Here is a 26,589-nt window from a genome sequence, read left to right on the forward strand (position 1 = left end):
GGATCTAAGTGGATTGATGGAGCAAATCGTTGAGTTCCAGGAAAGTGTTAAAAGCAATGGGGTTGCCAACTCCGAAAAGTTGATGTTCTGGCCAGAGATAGAACCACATAACTTCAAAGTGCAACGTGGACGTGCTTGCTACTGCACCACGGCAGGTGGCCGATATGCATACCTGCGAAATACATCGTCGTTATTTCCGCTTTACTGATAGACTGGGAAAAAGAGACACAAATTGCATGAAGACCTTCGTTTGTATGTTTGTAGTTAGACGGAGGCTAAATCTATAATTTGCACAGGTTGGACCAATGTCAGTCACTTCCTTTGTTGTGATCGTAGCTACGCAAATATGAGTGTATATACTTCAGTTATCTGGTTCTGGTTCCTCTGTGTCCTCTGTTTAGCTGTGCAGTTAAACAAATTCAACGTGTCGTGCCAATGTCGCACTGTGGGCGAAATTCAAATCTAGCGGGGAAAAAGTCCGAAAACTTACCAAGAGCTAAGTAAAAATCATTAATGCAGTATTTTTCCAAACATACAGGTAGACCTAAAAATAACAATCAGTATTGCATTTAATAGTTGTCAGTTATAACGGTACATTTACTAGGAGTTTTTTTGCAAGCGATAAAATCGACTTTTTTGACGACTAGTATATTGACAAGTAATATGGACAAATGAAAATAAATATGACCGTAATTTAATTTTTTCAGATAGTTTGGAAGTAGTGTTTATTAAAAAAATAATTGTAGCATTATTTGATGCAGTAAATATTCCGAAAAAAATTGTTAAACATTTGTATGAGATTTTTTCTACTTAGAGCACGGAAACACTACAGGACTTTTTTAATATTAAATTACATACTCCGAGGTATCTACTCCCAAAATTTCGTCTGCCTTTTTTCGTGTTATCAACAATTTTATAAACCCATTTTTACATGAAAATACGTAATATAAAGTAGGGCATTTGTATGGGGGATATACCAAAACGTGAACCTAAGTGAATAATGTTTGGTGTGTAGATGTTTTGTCTATATAAAACTCGAAAACAAAACTTGCAGCCACTTCCGTTGGAAAATGTTGCTAAAACCTTCTTATTCTGGATATCGGGAGATACCTATATATATGGGCACTACATCAAAACGTTGATCTAGGTCCAACATTTTTGGTACGGAGGTTTTGTGTGTACTTAGAACCCGAAATACCAAAGTACAGCCAATTTGATTGGAAAATATGAAGAATACATTATCCTAAGACCCCCATCATTGGAACTAATGTTATATACCCCCTGAAGATCCTAAATACCAAAATACAGCAAAATTAACAGTGAAATGTGGTCCACATACCCAAAATACCTTATATGCGGAGGTACCGTTACGAGGACGATATGCTTTAACGGTGAGCTATATTCGCCTTACTCAGTGTAATCATACATATACATATAAGTAACATCTGTACCAAATTATAGCCGCATACCTCAGTTAGTTTAGGAGTTATTAATTTTTCCCCGCTAGATTTGGATTTCGCCCACAGTGTGTCGGTTCCAATCCGCATGCTGGACAATAACACGGCAGCGGGTTCTTTCGTACCGAATTGACCCGCGACCATAGTGTTTCGGCCAACGGCTGCCAACCCAGCATCAAACCTGTGTTTCACGTAGGTTTCTATGCTGCTACAACAACAACATCCACATCGTGTTTTCGTGTCTGAATCGTCCGGATTAATTGACCTAAAATCACTAGAGTTTGCCATGTCAGTTGGCGTTTTTCTGGATGGGGGTGGTCTTCAATGACGAGAAATCAAGGGCCACCCAGACTTTTCCGTCGCACGACTTCTTATGGTCCTGGCTTGTGGTACTGCCCAGTTTCCATGCTGAAGGTGGGCAACTGGGAAACAGAAATTGTGGATCTGGAATCATAGCTAATGGCGATAGGAGGGAAAACGGTGTGCTGGCATGCTTGCCTGGCTTCAGTAGCGGGACCAACCTGCCAGTCTTCTGGTACAATGTGGGTGGCTAACGATAAATGGAGGATGCATGTCAAATCCTCAGCCGCGGGTTCATCCGGTTGCTATTGCAACTGTTGCATTTAGATGCCCACGTTTTGGATTATTTCGCTTTTCGGGTGAAATCAACAACATCAGTTATAGCAAACTGTGGTGGTATCTGCTCTGTTGAGAAAGCGCTTAAACGGCGTAGCTCCCTCTGCCACTTTCGGGGTGTTCTGTCGGTTCAACTAACTCGCTCACCTATTTGGATCTGCCACTGTCACCTCGAATCACAGGAAATTCGTGAATTCGAGCAGCAGGTATGTGGTTAGCAGGTGCAGATGTGATGTTGACCCGAAAATTCTCTAAGCTGCCATAGGATTGGATGTAATGGGCAGCACTCTCAAGCGGTAATTGGTAAATTATCTGAACTGGCTAATTTCCATGCGTCAGAAGTCAGTCAGAGGTTATGAAATCGGGTGATCTGTTAACAAATACGATAATATGAAGATGACCTGAGGAAATTAAATTACGGACACACAAGGCGACTGTGGTAATCTCTTTTTATCCTCGTAATAGCGTCTTCTCTCACCGTGCCAAATGTAGGGCTATCAATTTGTTCGACCAGCGCTGATGCGAAAGCTCATAATGAGCATTGACGCTTATTACCTTCCAAAAGCGAACTAAAATCAGGCATAAAACGCAGGGCACAATTATTCATCGGCGGAATGTACTCATAATGCAACTCTACCTAGGCAGTCTCACGCTTTACTGCTTGCGCCATACATTCTCATGTATGGGTCACTAGAGTCAAGCTCACACGACTTAGATAAGAAGGATAAGAAGGCAAGTTTTCATCCTCCGCAACATTCCAAGCTAAAGTTGGGATTTGTTTCCTGGATTGCGGAGACCATGATGTTTCTTCGACTTCTACAATTCCGCTGACGTTGTTGCGACGGCCGCTGCATTTCCAAATCGCTGAACAACAACATCTGGTGTAAGATACTGTGTTTGATGTTGTTAGGGAGACTGCGAGAGGTGTATAGTATTCCGACGACGAATTTGAAGACACGCTTAGAGATGTTCTGGCGTAGAAAACAGCAACGTAACTCCTATCGTCGTAGTCTTGGACCAGACCAGAGCGGCTAATACCAGAGCAGCCAGGGAAATGCAACCATTCCCTACATTCATTACATACATCTCACCGATTTTGACATATGGTGGATGCTGATCTAACAAATGGAACAGTTCTACATACATGAACCCAAACACAAACCTGTTTAGTTGACAGGCCCTGATCGAAGATTCATCTGAGGCAATTTGGTGCATAAAAACGGCCGCCGTATGATTAAATCACTCCCTTTGATAGTTACCGTGCTCACCAGCCGTGACAGTTGGTCACTGTTGGATTTATACACTTTGGCGAACACATATTATATTGTTGTAAAGAGGGCCACGAGGATAACCTTCAATACGATCCTCATGGGCTTACCCACGAACACATATTAGATTGTTGTAAAGAGGACCACAAGGAGAACCTTCAGTACGATCCTCAAACACTCCCTAAACTACACTTTAACAAACACTTTGAAGTTTTGTGAGGGAGGTAACCGAAGACGTTCTCCGATGTAGAATTTGAGAAGAAATTTTGTGACATGCAATGTTTTGGCCAAATCGGATATTTAATACCTATGTTATCAAGCTTATGAGGCATTTTAGGTGGTGTCGGCAATAGCAGTTTAGAGCTTTTGGACCATTATCTCAGGAAGTATGGCCCCTGAAAAAACGTGTACCGTCGCAATAGGGTCCGTGAGGACAACCTGGTGCAACAAATACCAAAGCTATCAAATACATGACCATAAACTGTATATTAGAGCGACCGAAAAAACAAATATTGTTTTTTTTTTTTGCATCTGACCCAAAAACCTTGTATGCGAAATTTTATGACGATCAGTTAACGTTAACCCGTGCCATCAGAGCGTTCTTTGTTTCCATACTAATAAACTGGTAAAGTATTTTCATCGATTGGACCAAATTTGCGGCCTTAAGAGCATATTCGTGAAAATGCACCTTGGTCCCCATACAAATTACTATGGAAACAAAGATCGCTCGGGTGTCACGGGTTAACGTTAACCGATCGTCATAAAATTTCACATATAGGTTTTTGGGGTCAGATGAAAAAAATTTAGGGGGTAGGAAATCCAATAAACAATTTTTTTCTTTTTTTTTTGGGTCGCACTGCTGTACATTGCACAGTGTCCGATTTTCCGAAAAACCTGGCCAAAACTCTAAAAATGAATAGATTTTGACCTAACCTTTGGTTCTTATGTCTTTCCGGCCGCTGATTACATTTTTGATATTATTTAACCCTCAGGCGGTCATTTAAGGGGTCTTTTTGGTCCCTCCTCCTATAAAATGTGATCTTATCGGATCAAAATAATCTACAAATTTGTTCGTCATCAATTTTTACTATGGGTCCTAGAATACACCAAAACTCTATACCTTACCTAAACTCCAGAAATATGCAAAATTATAAACACATTTTAGGGTTAAGGGCGTACTTCATGTGAGTTTTGGCAAAATTGTCATACAAAGCATCATTTTAGAAGAATGCCGTCAAAGACAAAAATGTTCTCTGCTAAATTTCACTATAAGTTACTAAAGAAAAAAAATCTCTATTTGCATTACATACCAAGAAAATATCGGTATCAATTTTGCCAAAAAACCAAGAAACTAAAATAGGGTTGCAAGCTTCCACCATTTCTACAGTTTTGGAAATATTTGAGTTAAGATCACTTGGATTCCTTGCACTTTAGGTGGATAATGTCTTTGGTAACTATACTGACAAGAATGCGAGGAATATTTTTCTTAAAAAAATTAAACCTCGTGCGAGTCATAAAAGGGGTCCTTTTGGTCCTTTTTCCACAAATCTTTAAAATCTCCTATAAAATGTGATCGGATCAGACCCAAATATTCTAGAAATTTGTTCGCCATAAAATTTTACTATAGGTCTTAGAATATACCAAAACACCAAATTATACCCAAACGCCAGAAAGTGAACCTATACTATATTCTGACATTCTGATTGAAAGAAAATCTGTACATACCTGCAAGACAAAATATCACATAAAAACAAAAGGTGCAAATATGTGCAGGATGTTTCGATGGAAATTGGTAAAAAACCCTACCTTTTTTATTAAATGATAAATTACACGGCCCAACTCGATCTTACTCACAACTATTTTCATAATTTATTGTGAAAATTGATCTTGAAAAAAATTAACAAGTACGGACATCAATTATTAAAGAACGCACAATTCATTGGCGACATTGAACATCTTAAATACGTTTCACATACCTTTCTTTCATTACAATTACAAAAAGAAAATATTTAAAAACCGTTGTTTATTTTGCATATTATCATAGCTTTATAAACAACTTAAATATTGGAAAGAAAAAAAATCAAAATAGGGTCACTTTGACCTGCTTTTATACCCACTTATTAAACCAGAATTGTATATATTTTTTCACAACTACACGCACTGGGATCCTATAAACAATATCTGACCCTTTTTAGTGAAAATTTATAATTTTTTTTCGATTTTTGGCCAGGTTTTTTGGAAAATCGGACACTGTGCATTGACGAAAAATATTGAAATTTTGTGTGGGAGGTACCCGAGGAAGTGGACCGATTCCTATCATTATGGCACACATTAATCTTATTTACACCGTTTGCCTTTATTAAATATGCAATATATATTACCTAATAACCTCTAAATTAATTAATGATTTTCAAAAAACAGACCCATTCCTATTTATTTATGCTCTACCCTCGATTCAAAATCGATATAACCCAAAAGCTGGTGCTCACCCAAACAGTCATTCATTCATTTATACACTTACTACAGTTAAGTCATCCGTGGAGCAATTTCAAATATACAATTGGTTGTGTAAATGGTTTTTCCTACCAACATATGTACATACATATATATGTAAGTAAACTGGGATCTTCAGATGTTTGCCGGCCTGTATGGGTGGGTGATGTAACGGAAGTAGCATTTAAATAATGCGTATAATTTACACAAGATATTGATTGCATTTGGGTTTATTTTCGTGTCGTTGTTGTAGTTTTTGGCATCGGCATCTTTGTCTCAGACTCCATGTCATTGCATATATGCGGTTACCTATAAAGCTTTACTTGTCTATATGTGTGTATTTGTACAAAGTATCAGGGTGGCAGCAGCACGTTTATCTCTGTAATTGTTTGTGTGAGATTTAATCGAACTGTAGGAAGAAAATTTAATTGATCACTTAAGATTTACAATACAAATACAGGTGCGGGTGCAGGTGACACAACACGCAGACACAACAAACGCATTTAAATTGATGTACGCCATATGTCTTAGTTTGTTGCGGAATTAGCGGTGACACTGGGCCCAGAAAAGGAATAGTTTCAGCAACCAAAGTTTGGATATGGAAAAAAGTTGGATCCTGGATAAAATTGGGACTGTAAATATACAGTTTCATATTTATCCAGAATCCACAATTTGAAAGAATTATTCTGCACAATTAAAATATACTAATTATTTTCTACATTCAATATTCTGTCAAGGCCTTTGTCATTTCACGCCCTTACACTTTAGTTCATGCTAGCACAAGGAACGAGATTTTAAACGTAAATGCACTTTTTCACTTACTGGAATGTGAGTGTGTGTGTTGCTTGTGGTAAGCTTTATCGATAGCTCGGTTGCCGGTTGTTTGGTTTATCTTTCCGCACATATTATCTATCGCCCACACATGCCAGCAGCAGCAGCAGATGCATTTTAACAACTCACCCATTTCCACCCACCGGGGGTAGATTAACTTTCAAGAGTTTTAGGTAATGATTGTGGTTTTAAAACGGTTTTCATGTAGTCGGAGAAATGCGAAGAATTTCCCTGTTTAAACGTTATTATTTCCCTTGTTGATATTTTATTTTCATTCGCTTTTCTTTTCGATTTTCTTAACACATGCCGGTGCTATAGTTTACAGAGCGACCTTTGGCCAACCATGGAGCAGCGATGTATTGAGAAAAATTAATTGAACAACAAAAACAACTATAATGATTTATTGGCCATTTTGTTGGCGGAAAATGATTTCATAGTCCATTGATTTGATTTGTAAAATAAATTAAGAAATCAAGATATCCGAAATGGGGAGCGAAAATGTAATTGAAAGAAAATAAATTGAGTTTTAAAACTGTGTTGAAAGTGGTTGCAAAATGAGTATATTTTAATACATGAAATATAAATACATATATAAACTTGTATGAGATTTATATGAACTATCTTAAAAGTTTATATTATTTATGTGAGAAGATTTGGAAAATTCAATATTTACCCAATTCTGATTATAATTTAACATCCTGTTTTTAAATTACCTGCAAATAAATATAAAATGGAAAGAATACTTTAGTAATATTAATATTACATAAATTTGCATAACTGACGACTAACAAAAGCAGAACATAAATAAAACACAAGAAAATACATAAATAGGATGGCATTCCAGACTTAAAAATACTTAAATATTAGCCATAATTCATAAACGTCTTAATTATACCCTCAGCATTTATGCTAACGAGGGTATATACACTTTCATACCGGCAAAATGTGCCTCATCGAAATAATGGTTTTAGACCCCAAGTACCTTTGGACAAAATGTGATTCAGACAATTTGGAGTTAATTTAGCCATGTCCGTCCGTCTGTCTGGAGCGCACGATAACTCTCGTAATATTTTGCCCAAACTTAGTTTCAGTTCGAAGATGGGTTATATGGGTCCACTCCTTCCGGTACCTCCCCCACAAAAGTTAGAAAATGTTCGCAAAATTTGTGCGCACGATAACTCTCAAAGGAAGTAACCCATTTGATCCATAAAACATAAAACACTCATCGCCACATTCAACACGGTGCTTGATAGACTAGTGATAATCCGGATAACAGCTAAATTGTTCAACATCAGCCTTATTTGTATGTGCCAATGTCCAGATTGAAAACTAGGACGCCTAAATGTATATATTTCTGAGCGACCAAATACCTGACAATCACATTAAATCTGTTGAAGACATTTTAATTTTTTAGTCTCCACAAAAAATCACAGACCATTATATGCCATACACAAGACCAACTGGATGTCCCCAGATGAAAAATTAAAAAACCACATCGATAATGTTCTCATAGACGGAAGACAATCTTCCAGTGTGCAAAAGAATTCGAGAAACGATCATCGATTCGGACTATTTCCTTGTGTATTCATTTTCTTGCATATTCATTTTCTTATCGACATACATAAACAGGCCCTTAATGTCGAAAATTTGCCAGCACAACGGATAACTCAAGCATACTTCGCTCAGCTTACTGACATGATAGAAGGCGGCAATCCTTGCCCAATTATGTGGACGCGCAATGGTAAAATATCCCACTCCCTTCACACTGCTGTAAAATATATACTTAGGTACCAAAAAGGAACACGTAAAAATCAATGTCAATGTCATAAGGCTACTGAAGAGAAGAACGCGGCAGTCAGTATCAATACGAAACACTAATGAAAAACATAGGGAGACGAGGAGAAGGCTATTTCGAACAGGAACAAGTAAAAAAGCGGTAAGTTCGGCCGGGCCGAACTTTTTATACCCCCACCCTGGAAGACTCTGATCGTTCGGTCGGTGCCTTTATAGCTAATTCGGTAGCTAAACACGTCAAAATACTTGAAAATGGGAGGTACCGTTATATGGGAGGTATACCAAAACGTGGACCTATATTAATTTTATAATTTTTAGTGGAGAAGTTGTTTGGTCATTGGGAACGTTAAATGCCAAATTTCAGCTGATTCGGTCAAAAAATGGAGCTAAAAGCCTCAAAATACCTTAAATCAAGAGGTACCGTTGTATGGGACCTATACCAAAACGTGGACCTATCTTCACCATTTTTGGTGCAGAAGTTTTTTGATCTCTTGAAACTCCAAGTGCCAAATTGGAGCCGATTTGGGAGAAAAATGTAGCTAAAGTCCTCAAAATACCTTAAATCGGGTCGTACCGTTATATGGGGCTATACCAAAACGTGGAACAAGAGATGTGCAGTAGCCACAATGAAGTCCTGAAATTTTATAAGATTATAAAATACCAGACAGAAGGTTGTGGTGTAGACATACGATATTTTCCTACAAACGTGATGAAGGGAAACTAGAAATTGATGCAGATAGCGTACTTAGGATGTTGAAGGAGTATTTTATCAAGCATTTGGTATCAGACATGGGGGACGATGAAGATACCCCAAAGTCAACCCCAAATAACGTGTTTACCACCTAATGTCTGGTCATGACAGCTATCAATCGACCGAAGAACAATAAGGCAGCAGGAGCTAGCTGAGGGGCTACCTGTCGAACTGTTCAAGAACTTTGACCACATATCGATAAGGAGTATGCATAACTTAATTAGCAAAATGGTTGACTGGTTGAACTCATACCCAACGATTAGAACCTCAGTCTGCTGCACGGGACGTGCAAGAGAAAGGAGACAAGTCCGTCGCATTGTGTGAGCGATTAAAACAAATGACCAATGGAATAGTCAGGTCATTTCCATGCGATGTTAGACCTGTCAAATATACTATAGATCATGCCCTGGATTCTTGCTTTATGAAACTATGAAACGAAAATAATTTTTCATTTGGCATTTTTTGCCTTTTATAAAAGTTTACATTTCACTTATTCATTGAAACAGAAATGGACTCCATATCTACCACCTGTTCGTCGAATATCATGCCGCATTCGGCAGTCCAATTACTTCAAATGTATTCCAATCCATGTCTGAGTTGGGCATTCCTGCAAAAAATTTTCGAATATCTATATTGTGGTAGGGGATCAGCAGTTAAAATATGAAAGAACCTCTCCGAGCCTTTTAATACCAAACGAAGTTTCAGACAAGATATACTGTCCATCGTGTGACCTAACATAACATATTGCTGGAAAAGCTCTTACGAGATGCAGACAGAAATATACACTCAGCCTATGAAATTGAGACATCTATGGACAAATAACCGATATAATTTTCCCCTAATTTTGTGGCCCCATCGAATAAATGCATGAATAAATTTTGCTAATAAATTTAATTTGGATTAAAGCGCAAAAGTGTTGAACTTTTACCTGAGTACCTGAAGGAATGGGAGAACATGGGCTACGTTGGTTTCCTTTGAAAGCGGATATTGTTTTGGGAATCATTCCTGTTGGACTCCAATGCCTTATAGTGGAGACACAAAGAGGCATAAAACCTCTCCAAATAAAAGACCTGAGTTGAAGTTTTTTATTATTTATTGGAGGTGTCTGGGTCTCCTTGACCAACTTCTTTTAATGTTCAAACTAAGCTAACTACATTATAAATTTTTAAAAATGATTTACTTTATCTGAGTTCATCAACGGTTTTTATGTAGTATATGATATTTACATACACATAACTATGGATAAGCAAAAAGTGTTATGTGCCCTTCATGGGCTAAGTAGCAATATAATAAGAGTGAGCAAAAGAGAGAAATGTACTATTTGAAAGGAAGTAAATAAATAATATTAAATAAAAACAAGTGAGCAAAGGCTATAGTCGGGACGGGGCCGACCATGTGATACCCTACACCACTACCCCTGTGCATAAGCTTTTCACTGGTAAACATTTATTTTAGGGAACATAATCCGACTACCACCAAACATATTTTGGTTTTTAATCAAAAAAATATGCCTCTTTCTCTCTGGGACCCCCATAAGCAACCAAAATTTTGTGACCATCGGATCAAAATGTCGACCTGTAGAATGGAAGAATTGGATGCATTACCGACTATTGTGGTATATCCCTTGTTTGACCACCTTCGCCAACCTACTTTACACCAATGTACAGGTAATATTTTCATCTTCCATTGACAGGCTTTGCCGTTGAAAAAAACCCTACTAAAAATCGATATATTCAAAAAGAATAAAATTTTGAATTTGTCTCCACATGAGTTTTTCCCCATTCCGATCCCTAAATATTATCCGACTATCACTAAAATCAATAGGAATCTTCCTCTGTGGGCCCCCATCAACTCCCAAAAATTCGTGACTATCCGATCAAAATTCCAACCTGTAGCGTGATTACAAAAAATGGAAAAATCTCGGTTGTTTGCAAACTTACGCCAACATATTTTGCGTCAATATAAAGGAAATCTTTTCTTCTTCCATTGGCGGGCTTTCCTTTTGGAATACTCCTACTAGAAGCGGAAATATTCGCATAAGAAAAAAAAACGTTGACTTTTCTCCACATAAGCTTTTCGCTTATTCCGACTCCTGAATATTATCCGACCATCACCAAAATAAATAGGCTTCTTCCTCTGTGGGACCCGCATATAATTCCAAAAACTTTGTGACGATCCGTTCAAAATTGCGACCTGTACCGTGATTACAAAAAAAAAATAAAAAATCGGAAAATGGGATGCATTACCGACTATTGCGATATCTCTATTGTTTGAGCAGCTACGACAACCTACTTTACATGGTTGTAAAAGTGATATTTTCTGCTTTCCTTGCCAGGTTTTGCTTTTGATATACCTCTTAAAGAAACAGAGATATTGGATTTGAAATAAAACGTTGACCTTTCTTCAAATAAGTTTTTTGCCCATTCCGAACCCTAACTATTATCCGACCATCACCAAAATCAATAGGCTTCTTCCTCTGTGAGACCCCCATTAACCCTCAAAATTTCGTGACGATTCGATCAAAATTTGGACCTGTAGCGTGATTTAAAAAAAATGGATAAATGGGATGTATTACCGACTATTGCGATATCTCCGTTATTTGGTTACCTACGCCGACCTACTTTACATCATTGTAAAGATGGGATCTTCTATTTTCATAGTCAGACTTTGCTTTTGGAAAGTTTCCAATCAAAGCTGTGATATTCGTCAATATAATTAAAATCGTAAAAATGAAAATTGGGGTTTTATTTGCTAGTATTTTGATATCTTCGTTGTTTGATCTCCTACGAGCACCAACTTTACATCATTAGAAAGGTTATATTTTCTACTTTCATTGTCAGGGTATACCCCATATAGAAGCTGAGATATTCGCTTTGGAAAAAACGTTGTCTTTTTATTCACCTAAGTTTTTTGCCCTTTCCGACCCCTAAATATCACCCGACCATCACCAAAATCAATAGGCTTCTTCCCCTCCGGGACCCCCATCAATATCCAAAATATACTTATTTCGTCAGTTATCGTGGTAATTGTTGCTGACTGGGTTATTTACAGGTTTCTGTCCATCATCTCAGGAAATATGGAAAAAAAACTGCCATTGTAATAAGAAATTGTATGTGGGAGGTACGTACCTGACGTATTGCACCAATATAGACAGTCACCCAGACAAGCAGACGGACAGGACTAAATCGACTCCAAATTGTCTGAATAGTATTTCGTCCGATAATATTTGCGGTCTAAACCCGTATTTCGATGAGACACATTTTCATCGTACGAGAGTGTGTATTAGACTGAAGGCCATAATAAAGATATTAACTACATTAAGGCGAAATATTTTGAACTGTAGAGGGAGAGCGGTACCCAAAGTAGACCAACTTTGAACGTTATCTAAAATTCGTAGAAATATTACGAAATGCAAAGTTTAGAAGAACCTAGTATCCAGTTCGGAAGTTGTCGTGCTCATCAGCCACTACATATGGTGGATTTTTTAAAGCTTTCAGGTCATTTTCTCAGGAAATATGGACTTGCACTTGAAAAACTTTTACGTTCTTAATAGGAACAGCGAATACATGTCATTGAAAAAAAAAATTATAACGATTCAAGAGCAGGCCTTAAACTGTATATATCCGAAATTTTGTATGGGAAATTCCAGAAGGAGTGGACCGATATAGTCCATACCAACCTGGTAGAAATATTACGATGTACAACGTATGAACCAAATTGGTTAACTTCGATAGTTATTGTGCGGACCATTTTAGCGAAAAGTTTTGAAATTTTGTGGTGGAGGTACAAGAAGAAGTAGACCGATATGAACCATCTTCGAACGTAACTCTGTTTGTTGAAAATATTAGGATGTACAAAATACATATAAACATACTTGGGATCTTAAACCATTATTTCAGACAGATTTTAGTCATAAGAAAGTGCACGACCAAAAAAAAATTTAATTTAATTTAAAATTTTACTGTTTAATCCAAAAACAAATTAACAAATTTAAAAATTAAAAAATATAGTATTTATTCGAATCCCACTACCAAATGGGTATTATAACTTGTATAATTTATCGTAGTTTAATACAAAAAAAAAATCAAGAGTACAAACGTTGATAAAACTAGATTTTATATATAAGTTAAAGGACAATTCACATGATATATTTACTATCCTCTGAAGTGTATTCTATTCATCCCTGTTTTGTGGATCCAATTGATTCTTTACATTTTTGCAAACAAAAGTAAAGTTCTATGACACTCGAATTAAGATTGGACCTTTAACCTCTTTTTCACAAAAGTCTATTGGTATTATCATCTTGTTTTTATAAGAAGTCATCCTTGTCTTCACAAAATGGAAGTCAAGATCTGGGGGTGGAAAAATTCCTTTTCGGAATGAAAGCCCCAATTGAGAACCCCAAAGGATTCCATAGATGAAATTACTGAGTTATGACATAATGCATTTTTGATCAATCATTGAGAAAATAGTTCTATATCTCTGTATGGAGATATTGTTTCGCCATTTTTAGATGGCATGTTTTCAGTAAAATATAATGAGAAACCTTTCTGACAAATATGCTGTCCTTCTAGGACTCAAAAAGTAGAACAAAATGAATTTTTCTACAAAAATGTTCCACTGAAAATTATATGTAGGTTTCCCATATCCAAGAAATCGAAATTGTCACGTTTTCAGGGTCCTTTATCAGTTTTACCCGTTACTTTCTCAAAAAAAAAACCGTAGTTTATATATTTCGGTAAATTTCGCATAATCTATTAACTATATATCAAATTTGGATGGTTACGCTTCTGAATTGGGGCATCATAAATTCGTCGTTGGTCAATGACAGATTCATCCCGCCATAACTTAGAAGTCTGACAAACGGCGAATCTTTCTGCTAGGATTCATTATATACTCAGTGAGGGCTTTTGATGTAGACATTCAAATAACCGGATCTGACCGCCAGGAACAGATATAGTTCATATGTATCCGAGTTTTCTACACAATCAATAGCATATACGAAATTCAATGAAATACATAATCATAGAGTTTTCATGAGGAAGGATCGGGTAAAAGTGATAAAGGACAATGAAAATGTGACAATATCGATTTCTTGTCTTAGTGAACCGATCCGACCCTACATAAAATGTTCCTAGCAAAATTTTTGTAAAATATTTTCATGCACGAAATCTCATCGTGTGCAAATTTTTCCTTTCCAGAAAACATCCATCTCCTACGTGCTGGGTGGTGTACACAATATATCTCAAATATTTCAATAAAATTATCCACTCCACACCAAAGTTCAAATTGTAAGTGCTGAATTTTAGTTTAAGGGGTGATCCCTACTTATAAATTTCAGAAAAAAGTTGAAAGTATAAATAGCATAGAATATGTGGTCAAATAAGTCCATCGGAACAATATTGCCTTAGTATGAGCGTTAGATGGAAAAAATTTATTATATGTTGTATGCAGCATATAAACTGTGTTTTTCTCGACAATTGGTTTAATAGTTTTCGAGCTAGAGTTGGCACCGCAACATGCTTTAATACAAAGAGGGTTTCGTAGACAGCCTCAAAACATTGTAACATTTTTCTCTTTCATATGAAGAAAAAAATCTTGCAAAAAATTTCGTAGTTTTTTTTTTCGAAAAAAAAAAAACATGAAAAATTGCCTTTATTGAGCTTTACAACTGCGGGTCTCCTTTTAAGTCTAAGCACACTGAAATGTTGGCTTACATCCAGTTTGAACTTGGCCATGTATTGCTTATAAGTTTTATTGCATGTAGCCCTTATGATTGTATTGACCCTTCATTTTCACATATTTTGAAAGCTTAAAGATTTTCTCAAGGGGAAGAATTCCGTCCTCAATTTGCTCGTGCAAAAAAGGAAAACCGACAAAAACTTTCTAACTTCGATATTTTTCAATGTAAGATTCGGCAGAAACAATATTTATATGTTCGAATGTATTCGAACGAATGCCCTTTCTAATGAAAATATATGGAAAAAATAACACAATAGCCTATATAGGCCAAAATATAGGAAAAAGTTAAACATTTGTGCACATTTTATTAATTTTAGTGGTATAGAAATTCACTCTCGAAGTCGACCTGGAGTCGTGAAAAAAACTCGTGTGGTTGAAATTAAAATTTTGACTTTGACAGTTTACCATTCCTTTTGATATGCATATTTTTTAATTCCGTTTCGCTCAAGGACAAGACTATTAGGTACTTAATGATCCCACAAAAACATATGCCGATCGGTTTATTCGTTTTCGAGCTACAGTGGGAACCGCAAACTGCTTTAGTAAAATGGGCGGCCATTTGACTGATCACTGTTCAATATTTGTTTAACAAAAAAAATCCGAAAGTAGCCGTTTGTGTGATTTTTCAGGTGAAAACGAAATCTTCTAAAAAGTTTGGTATATTTACTGTAAAAAATCGTGAAAGATGTGTTCTTCCATAAGATTCTGATTAAAGGACAAATTGTTTAATATTTACCCTATTTTCTGATGATAGATTTTCCTATGTTTACATAGTTTTTTGAAACAATTTTAGTTACCTGTAAAGAAACAAAGAAAAATAAATTAATAAACTTCAAAAGGGATACTTTAAAATACTTAAACAATTGTCTTGTACGATAAAATATGAGTAATAGAAAATTTTGCCCACTGTGCAAATTACTTTATTTTTCTCGAAAATTATATATGAAATGGACCATGATATTTGTTAAAATAAATGCTTAAATATTTATTTCAATTACAAGATGTGCCTATCTTGTGATGACTGATTCCCTTCTATATAAACAATTGTCGAAGTCAATGAGAACTCCTAATTCACGTCTAACAACATCAACGATTAACATCACATTAAAAGAGCAACAAGAATACTCACTGTGTAATGGGAAACAAACATAGATATGTAAACATTCCTTGTAAATAGAATTTCCGATTCATTGCATACTTTTGGGAATATTTAACGTATTTGCCTTTGAAAGAAGAAACCTAACAATTCACACAATTTCTTATTTAGGCTCTCTGTCTTTCCCTCAACAAATAACAAACAAAGCATACTCATCTCTCTAAACAGTTTACACACAAACACAGGCACGCCCGACAAGTCGAGAACTCAATCAAGCATGAATTACAACTCATTAACCAGAGGCATTTTAATTTCACGGCTTAACTTCTTTTGTACCATTTCCTCTCCTCCTCCACCATCTTTTCTTTGTGTTATAGTGATTAAGGCTCATTTTAAAGCAATTTGCATTCAGCTCAACACGCCAATGACTTGTTTGCTTCTTCACCTCCTATCAAATGACTTCTTCTTCGTATTCTCTTTGTCTTTCCACACTACAGCTAAGGATTATTCCTAGCCGTTTCTTGGGGGATTTTTTAATTTCTTTCTTATTTCAAGGACAATAAACAAAAATTATACGCTTTGCTTATGGCTGCAACTTGCACTACTGTTGCTCTCAACTGCAATGCCTTGCATTGTTTGCCAGTCCATTTATATGTGTGTTTCTGTCCGTCCTTTCTTACCCAGTTTCATTTGGGTTTGTCACACTGAATGGGCCGGGCTATATGCATACCGCCACTAAGGACAAAAGTAAACAGAAAAAACTTTTTTTCTGCTCCTTCTTCTTCGTGTTCCTCAGGCTTAGAAAACTGACTTCTGAAAACAAAAGATATCAGCATGAGGTGACAAGACGTGCTTGCAGCACAATAAGCAAATAAAGAGGCAGGCAATGCCAATGCAATACTCGAAGCAATCACAAACTTTGCCACAAAAGGACGACAACCAAGACGACTAAGCAACCAAACGAGTCAGCAAATGCCATTCGAGTCATTGTTAGACTGAAATGAGAACAAAAAGTACAACGACAACAACAACAAGAAAAAACAGAGCAGAGTAAACTTTTCGTCATAAATTCCCACAGAAATTCAAATGAATTTTGCATTTGAAACTAACAATGAATGCTAACTGAAATGAGAACTACCCGATGAAAAGGTGGAGGAGGACTAGAGGAGGTGACAAGAATGTGAAGAAATCTTCATCAGATTGAAGGTCATTAGTGCGTAAATCATGAATAGTTTCTGATTATAAAGTGTTCCAACAATTTCAATGATTTACTGTGAAAATTGTATATGACATTCCGTTCGTTGTTGTTGTTGTCGTTGTGATTTATAATTAAAAACCAAGGTCTGACTTTTTAACACTCTCAACATTAAAATTGAAAAGACAAAAGCAGATAAAACAAAAGTAATTTCAAATGATGTTAATGAAGATGTATGGGGTGTTTTAATACCCTAACTGAAATAAAGAGACAATTTTCAAGACTCAAGAGGTAAATGAATTGGAAATAAATAAATTATGCTACTTTAAAAGATATTCGTAAATTTTTTCCATGAATATTCCCCATCAACAACAGTGACTCGACATTTTGTTTACACTGACTAAACCCTTATTTTTTCATCGCCACTTTCTATAATACATGTACATATGTACATGGGAATTAAAAGCAAACATATTAAGTGTAAAAATATATATTGTTGCTGCAACAATATATTTTGCGACAGGCGCCTGATACAAAATATATGATAGAAGTTAAAATACAGTTAGTCAACTATATTATTGCAAACGATGAATTTTTCAAAATTTAGATATTTAATTAGGAATTACTACAAGAAATTCTTTCAATAATGTTGGGCTTTTTGTAAATATCGGTTGATTTACCTGTTAATGACAACATCAAGCCAATAAATCCAGAAATCGGTTGGAAATAACAAAAACAACGGGAAAAGAAGGATATGTAAACGAATTAATGTGCAATGAAATCCTGGGGGTTCCCAGCGATTTTTTGCATTTAAGGAACGACTTTTATGGTATGTGGACATGTTAGATCCATAATTTTTGATCGTAAATTAATTTTTATGTGTGTAACATAGACGGTATATTCAGAAAAAGAGAAGGTCAGGTAAACGGTTTCGGAAAATATTCTACATTTGGTCTATTCCAATTATAATAGTGGTATATCTGAAAGAGAAATCCCTGAAATCACCTCTCGTAAGCTGAGAAGTGTATAAAACATCATATACCGCACCGAGAAAGAAGCCAGGCTCAAACTGAGGGCGTTACATGGCAGGTCCAAAATAGTAACCACACGTAGAATGATTAAAGAAATTAACGAAATAGCCCAAAGCAGCACCAGAAACTAGCTTTTTCTAATTAAAAATGATTTTGGAGTAAGTGTGTCACATGGAAAAGTCAGAAAAGTGCTGCATAATAACAAGCACTCATCACGAGTGACAAGGTAAAAACCATTGCCCTCCCATCAAAATATATAGAATCTATTCAGACAGGTAATAGACAACTTTTCACACCATTTTTAGCATTGGGATGGCGTTATATTTTCTGATAAGACTAAAATTATGTTGTACTATCACAATTGACCTCAAAAAGTATTGGGAAAACCCTTGAAAGCCGTGGAAAACAAACATTTAATACATACCGTATAGTTCGGAAAACTGTCAGTTATGGTATGGGGTTGTATACCAAGCAGTGTCGTTGGTAAAATCCTGATTTTGGAAGAAACAATGACATAGGAGGTTTATTTAGATGTTTTAAGAAAAGATTTAATCAAAAGCGTCAAAAAATTTGGGCCTGTTGGCCCTGAACATTCAAACAAATTGCAATATAAGTACTACCAAGACAACGACCCTAAGCATAAATCTAATTTTGTAGGACTTGGTTGTTATACAACTGCACCAAAGTCATTTACATCTCGTTCCAGTGTCTAGATATTAACCCCATCGAAAATTCATAGGTACACCTGAAGGAAAAAGTCGAGAAGAGGTCGCCCACTAACCTGGGGGACTAAATAAAATGCAATAAAGAAGAATGGATGAAAAATACCATTGGAATATGACATTTCGAAACTTATTTATTAAATTCAGATACGTTTACAAGCTGTTTTAGATGCCAAATGTGGGCATACGAAATATTAGAACCGGCTTTTCGAAAAATACCGTGAAAGACTGAAAAGTTGTGAATTTTGCAATTCTTTAGTTGACAGTGCAAATAATGAGTTGTACTCATTTTTGTTAATTTTAAGAAAATTATTAGCGAAATGTAGCCACTTTTTATTTTATTATATTAATAAACATGTGTAAGAATTGTATTGTTAACAAAAATATTAATAATGATATTTATTTATACCAATAAAATGATGTTTTATTTAAAATTTTGTAATAATTTTGGTTTTGCAATAATTAAGTTGACTAACTGTATATATGTAAAGACTTTTAAAATATCTTATTTTGTTATCAGAATATAAACGCCAAAAATTATAAAGGAATATAAAAATGTTTGAAGATCACAATGGTTTCTTCAAGGAGGATACAGAGTCGTTTTAGAAATTTTTTAATTCGGAAGTAAGCGTAGACTTGTCATTAAAAAATGTTAAAGTGTATTGTCTACATGAGACGTGCTATTATTAGTTCATGAACGAACCGACTCAAATGAACGACTCCGTGAAAAGAACGAACGGATCCGCATCCATCTCATTCGTTTAGACATTTACACATTACCATGCTGCTGCAACAGACACAAAACCACCCCCATTAGCTTTGCAGACGAACAAGCAAGCAACACAAGTGCATAGGGTTGCTGAGTTGTGTCGTTCATGAACGATATTTTTCAAAAGAACGAACGCACAGTGGAAAAAAGTACCGATTTAGCGCGCCAAAAGTAAACGTCTATGTTTTATTGTATGTTTGTCCATAAATTCGATATGAACAGCTATAGATGGACAATTTTACTTCATTTATTAATATATTTGGTAAATTTGTATTTTTACCGTAGAATGATACCTATCGATTTTACCTAAAGATTTCTACCACATTATCCAACCGAAACGGCAAGGATTTGGCATATAGTCTCCGTGGGGGTTATGCATACACTCCTATAAACATTTTCGGTATAGGACCACGTTTTCATATAGCCTCCATAGACCGGTACCACCGATTTCGGCAATTTTGGAGGTGTTAGCCATATTATCCAACCGATATAGCTGAAAGTTGACATTTAGTCTTCGTTGGTGGTATAAAATATTCCGACGAAGAATTTTCGGCACAGGTACACGCATTGATATGGCCCCCATAGAAAGGTACCGCTCTAATTTCAGCATTTTTACATAAAAAATGATATTAATAAAAATAGTAATAAAATAAAATGTTGCAGTTTGTTGCAGCTAAAATTTTACAAATTAGTTAAGAACTATGTGTACTAAAAATAAAATAAAAAATCAACGCGCCATCCCGCGACACTCCTTAGTAATAGCTTTAACAAAGTGCTCAATTTGGAAAAAATCGGATGTCACATGTTTTGAGTGTAAAATCCGAGTTGCAATAAATAACATTTTATATTCAACGTTTTTTAAATCACCTGCTTCACGAAATGTTAAATTCAATAAAGCTTTAAAATTACTTTATAGGAAGAGTGCATCCGACGATCACAAATTTACTACTAAACTATATTATGAAAACTAGTTCAAAAAATGTCAACCAAAAACGGATCATTATTCCGCTTAGACTGATGCAAAACTAATTATTTTAAATGCCGTTGCATTCTGTGGACACCTTAGATTAATACTGCAACAATCAATTTTATAGGTATAAATTAAAAATATATTAATATTATTTTGAAATAAAAATTAGTTTTCAATATTGAATGGAAAAATTATATACGAAAATTGACTATTTATGCAGAGAACGAACAAAGACATAAATACAACTAAGACTAGACAAAATGCATGCAACAAAAAAATGTTTACGAAACTTTGTATAGAAACATTACCCTTAACAGCAGAGATCATCAATGAGTTACTTGCCCCCGTAAGCCAATTGAGCACGCACAAGTTTTTTGGGCCTTTTGCTATTATAACGCATGTGTTTTCTCGCACTCGGTATTTTTTCCACCACCACCAAAAATACTTGCGACGCATCAAGACCGTTGCTTGTGCGTAATAAGTAATACAAGTATTCATCATATTTTGCACTGTTACAAAACTCGCAATCGTAGATAGTTTGCCAAGTGACTTATCAAGTGGAAGCACACACACAACACTACAAAAAATAAACAATTGTAATTTTATTTGTTGTTGTTTCGTTTGTGTATGCTTTTCTTTATTTGTTTGGAATGTTATGTGTGTTTTTGCATGTTCTTTTAACGTTTGAAAATCAGTGATCTTAGCTCTCATTCTCTCGGAGAGCACGAGACAATCGGTTGAATTACAAGGGTTGAAAACAATACTTGATGTGCAATGAGCAAAAAAGTAAGACAGAAATTGTTATTGCGTATTTAAAACTACTTGGCAAAGCATACGCAAGTGTCAAAAAATATCCATTTTTAAACAACTTATTTTATGAGTGGCTAGCCACACTCGTACATATTTTGAGAATGGCAAGCAACACTTGCATTTATTTTTTAGAGTAGCAAGCCGCACATACGCTTGTTTTTCAGCATGTGGCTTATGAGTGTCAAAATCAGCTACTTGCGCACTTCTCTGCTTAACAGGCTGCAGTTAATTCAAAATCGCAACCAAGGAGGAATGTAATGGTATCAGAAACGAAATTTATGAATTCAAGGATCTATCCAAGAATAATTCTATGTCAATTGGATCGGTAAATTCGGTTAAATACGTAAAAATGTATAAAAGAAAAAAATGTTATATCACCATATCGTAATATAACATTATGTTAAATTCAAAAGCCATTCACTGAAGAATGATAGCAAAAAAATGTTTTATCTTGTTGTATTTATGTCTTTGGAACGAACGATATTCACAAGAAAATGATAGACTGAAATGTTTTATTGAAAGAAAAAGAACCAACGAACAAAGTGAACGAACCGGATCTTTTTGGTGAACGGAATGAAAAGGAACGATCCGCTCAATGAACGAGATTGCCCAACACTGGCTATTATACTGTAGGACGTTTCGACACTTTATACCGTCAGCTAGAAAGCTGCAATTTTTACTGTTGGTTGCTGTAAGTGTGTAGGGGTGAGACACGGCTGGGTTTTTGGAAATTCGACCTAAAAGGGTACGAAAAGTACTAATAGGTACTAAATATGGTACCCTTGTATTAGGCAAACGGGAAGAGCTAGAATTCTGAAATTTGGAATGAGGCTATCTTAACTGATGGATAGTTAGAAAGATATTCCAAAGGGTTTTTGGAAATTCGACCTCTAAGTGTACGAAACCTGAAATTTGAAATTACGATTACTCTTGAAGTGTATGATTGAGATAAGGGGGTAGTTTTGTAAATTTATACTTATGTGTACGAATAGTACTAAATGGTACTACATTTGGTACAATTTGGATTTAGGTGAACGGATAGAGCTGGAAACTTGGAATTAAAATTACTAACGGAGTATAGGATTAAGATATGGGGGTAGTTTTCGAAATTCGTACTTATGTGTACGAAAAGTTGTAAATGGGACTACATTTTGTACAACTTAAAAACTTGAAATTTGGAATTAAAGCAACTGTGTAGGAAGTGTAGGATTGAGGTATGGGATAGCTTTAGTACTTATGTTTACAAAAAGTACTAAATGGTACTAAATTTCGTAAAATTTGGATTTTGATGAATGGAATCCTGAAATTTGGAATTAAGATTACTGTTGTACTATAGGATTGAAGTGGTTTTGGAAATTCGTACTTATGTATCAGAAAAATACTAAATGTTACTAAATTTGTTTTTCTTTTTGTCAAAACTTTAGTAGACAATAATTGATGATCAAAAAAAATCTTCTGATATAGGAGAACAATTACTAATGATGTAGGAATAAAACTTACCATAGTATTTGTGAACATTGAAAAATGGGTTTACCAAGCAGGAATATAGGAAAAGTTTGGAGTTTCAATTAACTGACATAATTTCGCATATGCAATTATCTAATGAAGTGCGATATATATACTAGTTTCCAAGCTTTGCCTTCGTCTGCCACAACAACAACATCCTAATACACCTGAAGATCGTTTTTACCACCCGTGAAACGTAGTGTAATGGTTGGATGCGTGGGACTTCGGTAGACTACTAATTTTTCAATGTATCTCTAAAGGCCTAACAGCTCAACTCCAAAGAGAATTAATTAAATTTACTAAATTTGGTACAATTCGGATTCGGGGAACGGGTAGCGCTGCAATTCTGAAGTTTGGAATCAAGATTACTATTAATACTTGGTATTATTGTCAGTGTAGGTTTGATATATGTGGTTGTCGAAGAATACGAGAATTACTAAATGGTACTCACTTTGTTATTGGGTGTAGGGACAGAGCTGATATGTAACGTTGGTACAGTACCGTGCAAAATAATAGCAGTGCGGAACTGCTATGTACGAAAATTGCAATAATACTGTTATAAATCGATAAAGCATTTTAATTATCTGTATCAGGCTAATGCTTATAAGGTGCCAGACCTCGCGGGCCAAAATATTTCGCACCATTAATGTTTTCTGCTGAGGAAGCAGCACTTTTATGGATTGGCATGGCCTTCATTTTTGTTATCCAGAACTAGAGCAACAAGTTTGCCAAAGATCCAAAAATGAAAATCCAATCGGTTTCCGAGATATGAAGACAACACCTTATAAACATAAACTAAGATTAGCCGGCTGTAGATAAAGCCATAAAGTGACCGACTAGTTATTGCAGATAGATTACACATAAAAATTCATTACATTTAAAAATCTGTTTTAAGAGCATGTCGGGACTATAAAAATCGTCGATATCGATTTCTTAGTGGTAAATAGTGTAATCTATCTGCAATAACAGCCCGGTCACTTTATGGCTTCATCTACAGTCGGCTAATCATTGTATATTTTTATAAGTTGTTGGTTTCATATCTCGGAAACCGATTGGATTTTCATTTTTGGATCTTTGCCAAACTTGTTGCTCTAGTTCTGTTAATTTTACTTGGCTTACTTGCACTGCTATTATTTTGCACACGAAAAAAACTTCCTCAGCAGAAAACGTTCATGGTGTTTCTTAATAGTTGCATATGTATCTAAAATATTTTAGCCCGTGAAGTTTGGCACCTTATAAGCGTTTGCCTGATGCAGATAATTAAATTGCTTTAAGGAGTGGTAACAGTATTATTGCAATTTTCGTAATAACATTCCCGCACTGTTATTATTTTGCACGCAACTGTATATGAAAGTGGATTAAGAAGTACGTACCATAAATTTACGAAAAGTACCAAATCGGTCTAAATTTGATATTGGGTGTAGGAACACAGCTGGAATTCTTTCTCTTCTTTCCCTTCTCTTTGTTCTTAGAGTCATTGTTAAGATATGGAGATGGCTTTGGAACTGCATACTATAAATAGTACTAAATTGTACAGACTTTGGTACAATTTGTTATTGTGTAAAGGGACTAGCAGGAATTTTTATATACTGGGAGGGTTTCGGAAATTCGTACTTATGTATTTATATTTAAAGTACTATAATTGGTGATGGGGAACTGAGTTGGTATATTGGGTTCAATTTTTTTTAGATTATACCCGGGTGTACGAAAAGTACTAAATTTGGTACCATTTTGGTATTACATGAACGATAACATAAGGATTTTTTTTTGAAATGCATACAAATTCTGATATTTGGCATGAAAGTCGCTGAGGGCTGAAATCGTATTGGAAATACCTACTATGAAGCTACGAAAAATAACTAAATGATACTAAAACTGTGGACCCTCTCTGGACTGAAATCCCTTAATTAAAATACCTCAAAAAATGTGGCTCTCTGTTGATGTGTAGGGGTGAGATACGACTAATTTTTTGAAAATCAAACTAAAGTGGTACGAAGGGTACTTCAATTAAAAAATATTTATTAAAATAGGTATTAGTACAAGAAAATGTTCAGTATTCACCATGTCCATATTAAATGTTGTTTTTTTATATCCTTTCGGCATACGATGTAGCGGGCACTTTGCTAGTATAGACTATATCGGTCGACTGCTTCGGGTACCTCCCACACAAAATTCGGAGAATGTCAAGTTAAAGAGCACCTCTCGGATCGTTGTGAAATTTTCTTCAGGTGGTTGTCCTTGCGGCTCTCTTTTCGACTGTATTTTTTTTTTTTGGCAAGTCCATACTTCCTGGGATAATGGCTTAAAAGCTCCCAGAAACCCTCACCGTACCAACTAAAATGGCAAATCAGCAAGATAACTATCGCAGGGAGTCTTTAATTGGTCCAAACTTTGCACATCGTATTATTCCAACTAGTCATTTATCAGGTTGGAACATGGACTATATCGGTCCCTTCCTTCGGGCAACTCCCAAACAATACTTGGAAAAACTGCAGTTCAACATTTGATTCCAAACGTTTAACATCGTTTTATCTATTATTGTCTTTTTAGGACGAAGGCCATTATTTATGAAAGTTTTTAATTAATTGGATTAATCGAGCTAACATGGCCTAATCTTAAATAAAAACCCATCAAACTCTGATACTAAATACTAGAGTTGGGCAATCTTGTTCAATTGAACGATCTGGATCACTGTCCTCGTTCAAAGACGAATGAGTAACATGATAAAAACAGCGTGTGAAAGAAAGTACACGCAGTTTTTTTCAAAGAAATTGCAGGTGTCCATTGAACGAGATAGTGATCCGGATCGTTCAATTGAACGAAATTGCCCAACTCTACTAAATGCATGACACTTAGCGTTCTCATAGGTGAGTGTGGCGTAGGACGTTTCAAGGTGTCTATGAGTTTCTTCGATGATGGAAGCACTCGGGTGAGACTATTCCGAGAGTTTTCTTAATTTTTTGTTGACAAACGTGACTACCCTCCACTGCGGGGAATCCTAGTCATCTGGAATACTATCGGTTATATTGTACTATTCCTTGTCCAACAACTTGCGTATTTTATAATACTTTAAGGCATTGTGGCAAAAACAAACACTTTTCTGGTAATTATTTTTGAATCACTTAAGGGGTTATCCCTAGTTGTGCTGGCCAAAAAACTCAATTTTTATAATTTTTTTCTGAGAAAACTACCAATATTTTTAGGTTAATCTTTTATTCCTATGAAAGAGCACATCATAAACTACCTTTGGAATTTTGTTGAAAAATTTTGCACAGTATTGTGGTAAATGGCTACCTGCGAAACCCATTTTTTGTAAAAGGGTTTTGCGGTGCCAACGCTTGCTCGAAAACGAATGGGCCGATCTTCATATATTTTGGTGCGCGTTTTAAGAACTTAATAATATTGTCTTTAAGCGGGACAGAATTTCCAAAAATCTATTTTAACAAAAATAGTGACCTGTAAAAGTAAAAATTTCGATTTTAACGAAAAAAATGGACGGATTTTTGTCCAAAAATCGG

General features: G+C 35.5%; 1 protein-coding gene across 3 annotated transcripts in view; it reads right to left on the reverse strand.

The window, feature by feature from the left end:
• Positions 1–26,589, reverse strand: part of LOC141402496 (palmitoyltransferase app-like) — a 490,233-nt gene that overhangs the window by 292,366 nt on the left and 171,278 nt on the right. Inside the window, exons 3-4 of one of the 3 annotated variants that reach the window (XM_073983961.1) lie at positions 15,709–15,769; positions 7,359–7,398 (exon numbers count right to left, since the gene is read on the reverse strand). The exons of the other annotated variants lie outside the window; for them this stretch is intronic. The gene's annotated coding sequence lies outside the window, so the exon portion shown is untranslated. The remainder of the gene's footprint in view (positions 1–7,358; positions 7,399–15,708; positions 15,770–26,589) is intronic. 3 annotated transcript variants of the gene reach the window in all.

This window comes from Musca autumnalis, unplaced genomic scaffold, assembly GCF_047663935.1.
Source record: "Musca autumnalis isolate F117 unplaced genomic scaffold, ASM4766393v1 scaffold_4, whole genome shotgun sequence".
NCBI classification, from domain to species: Eukaryota; Metazoa; Arthropoda; class Insecta; order Diptera; family Muscidae; genus Musca; species Musca autumnalis.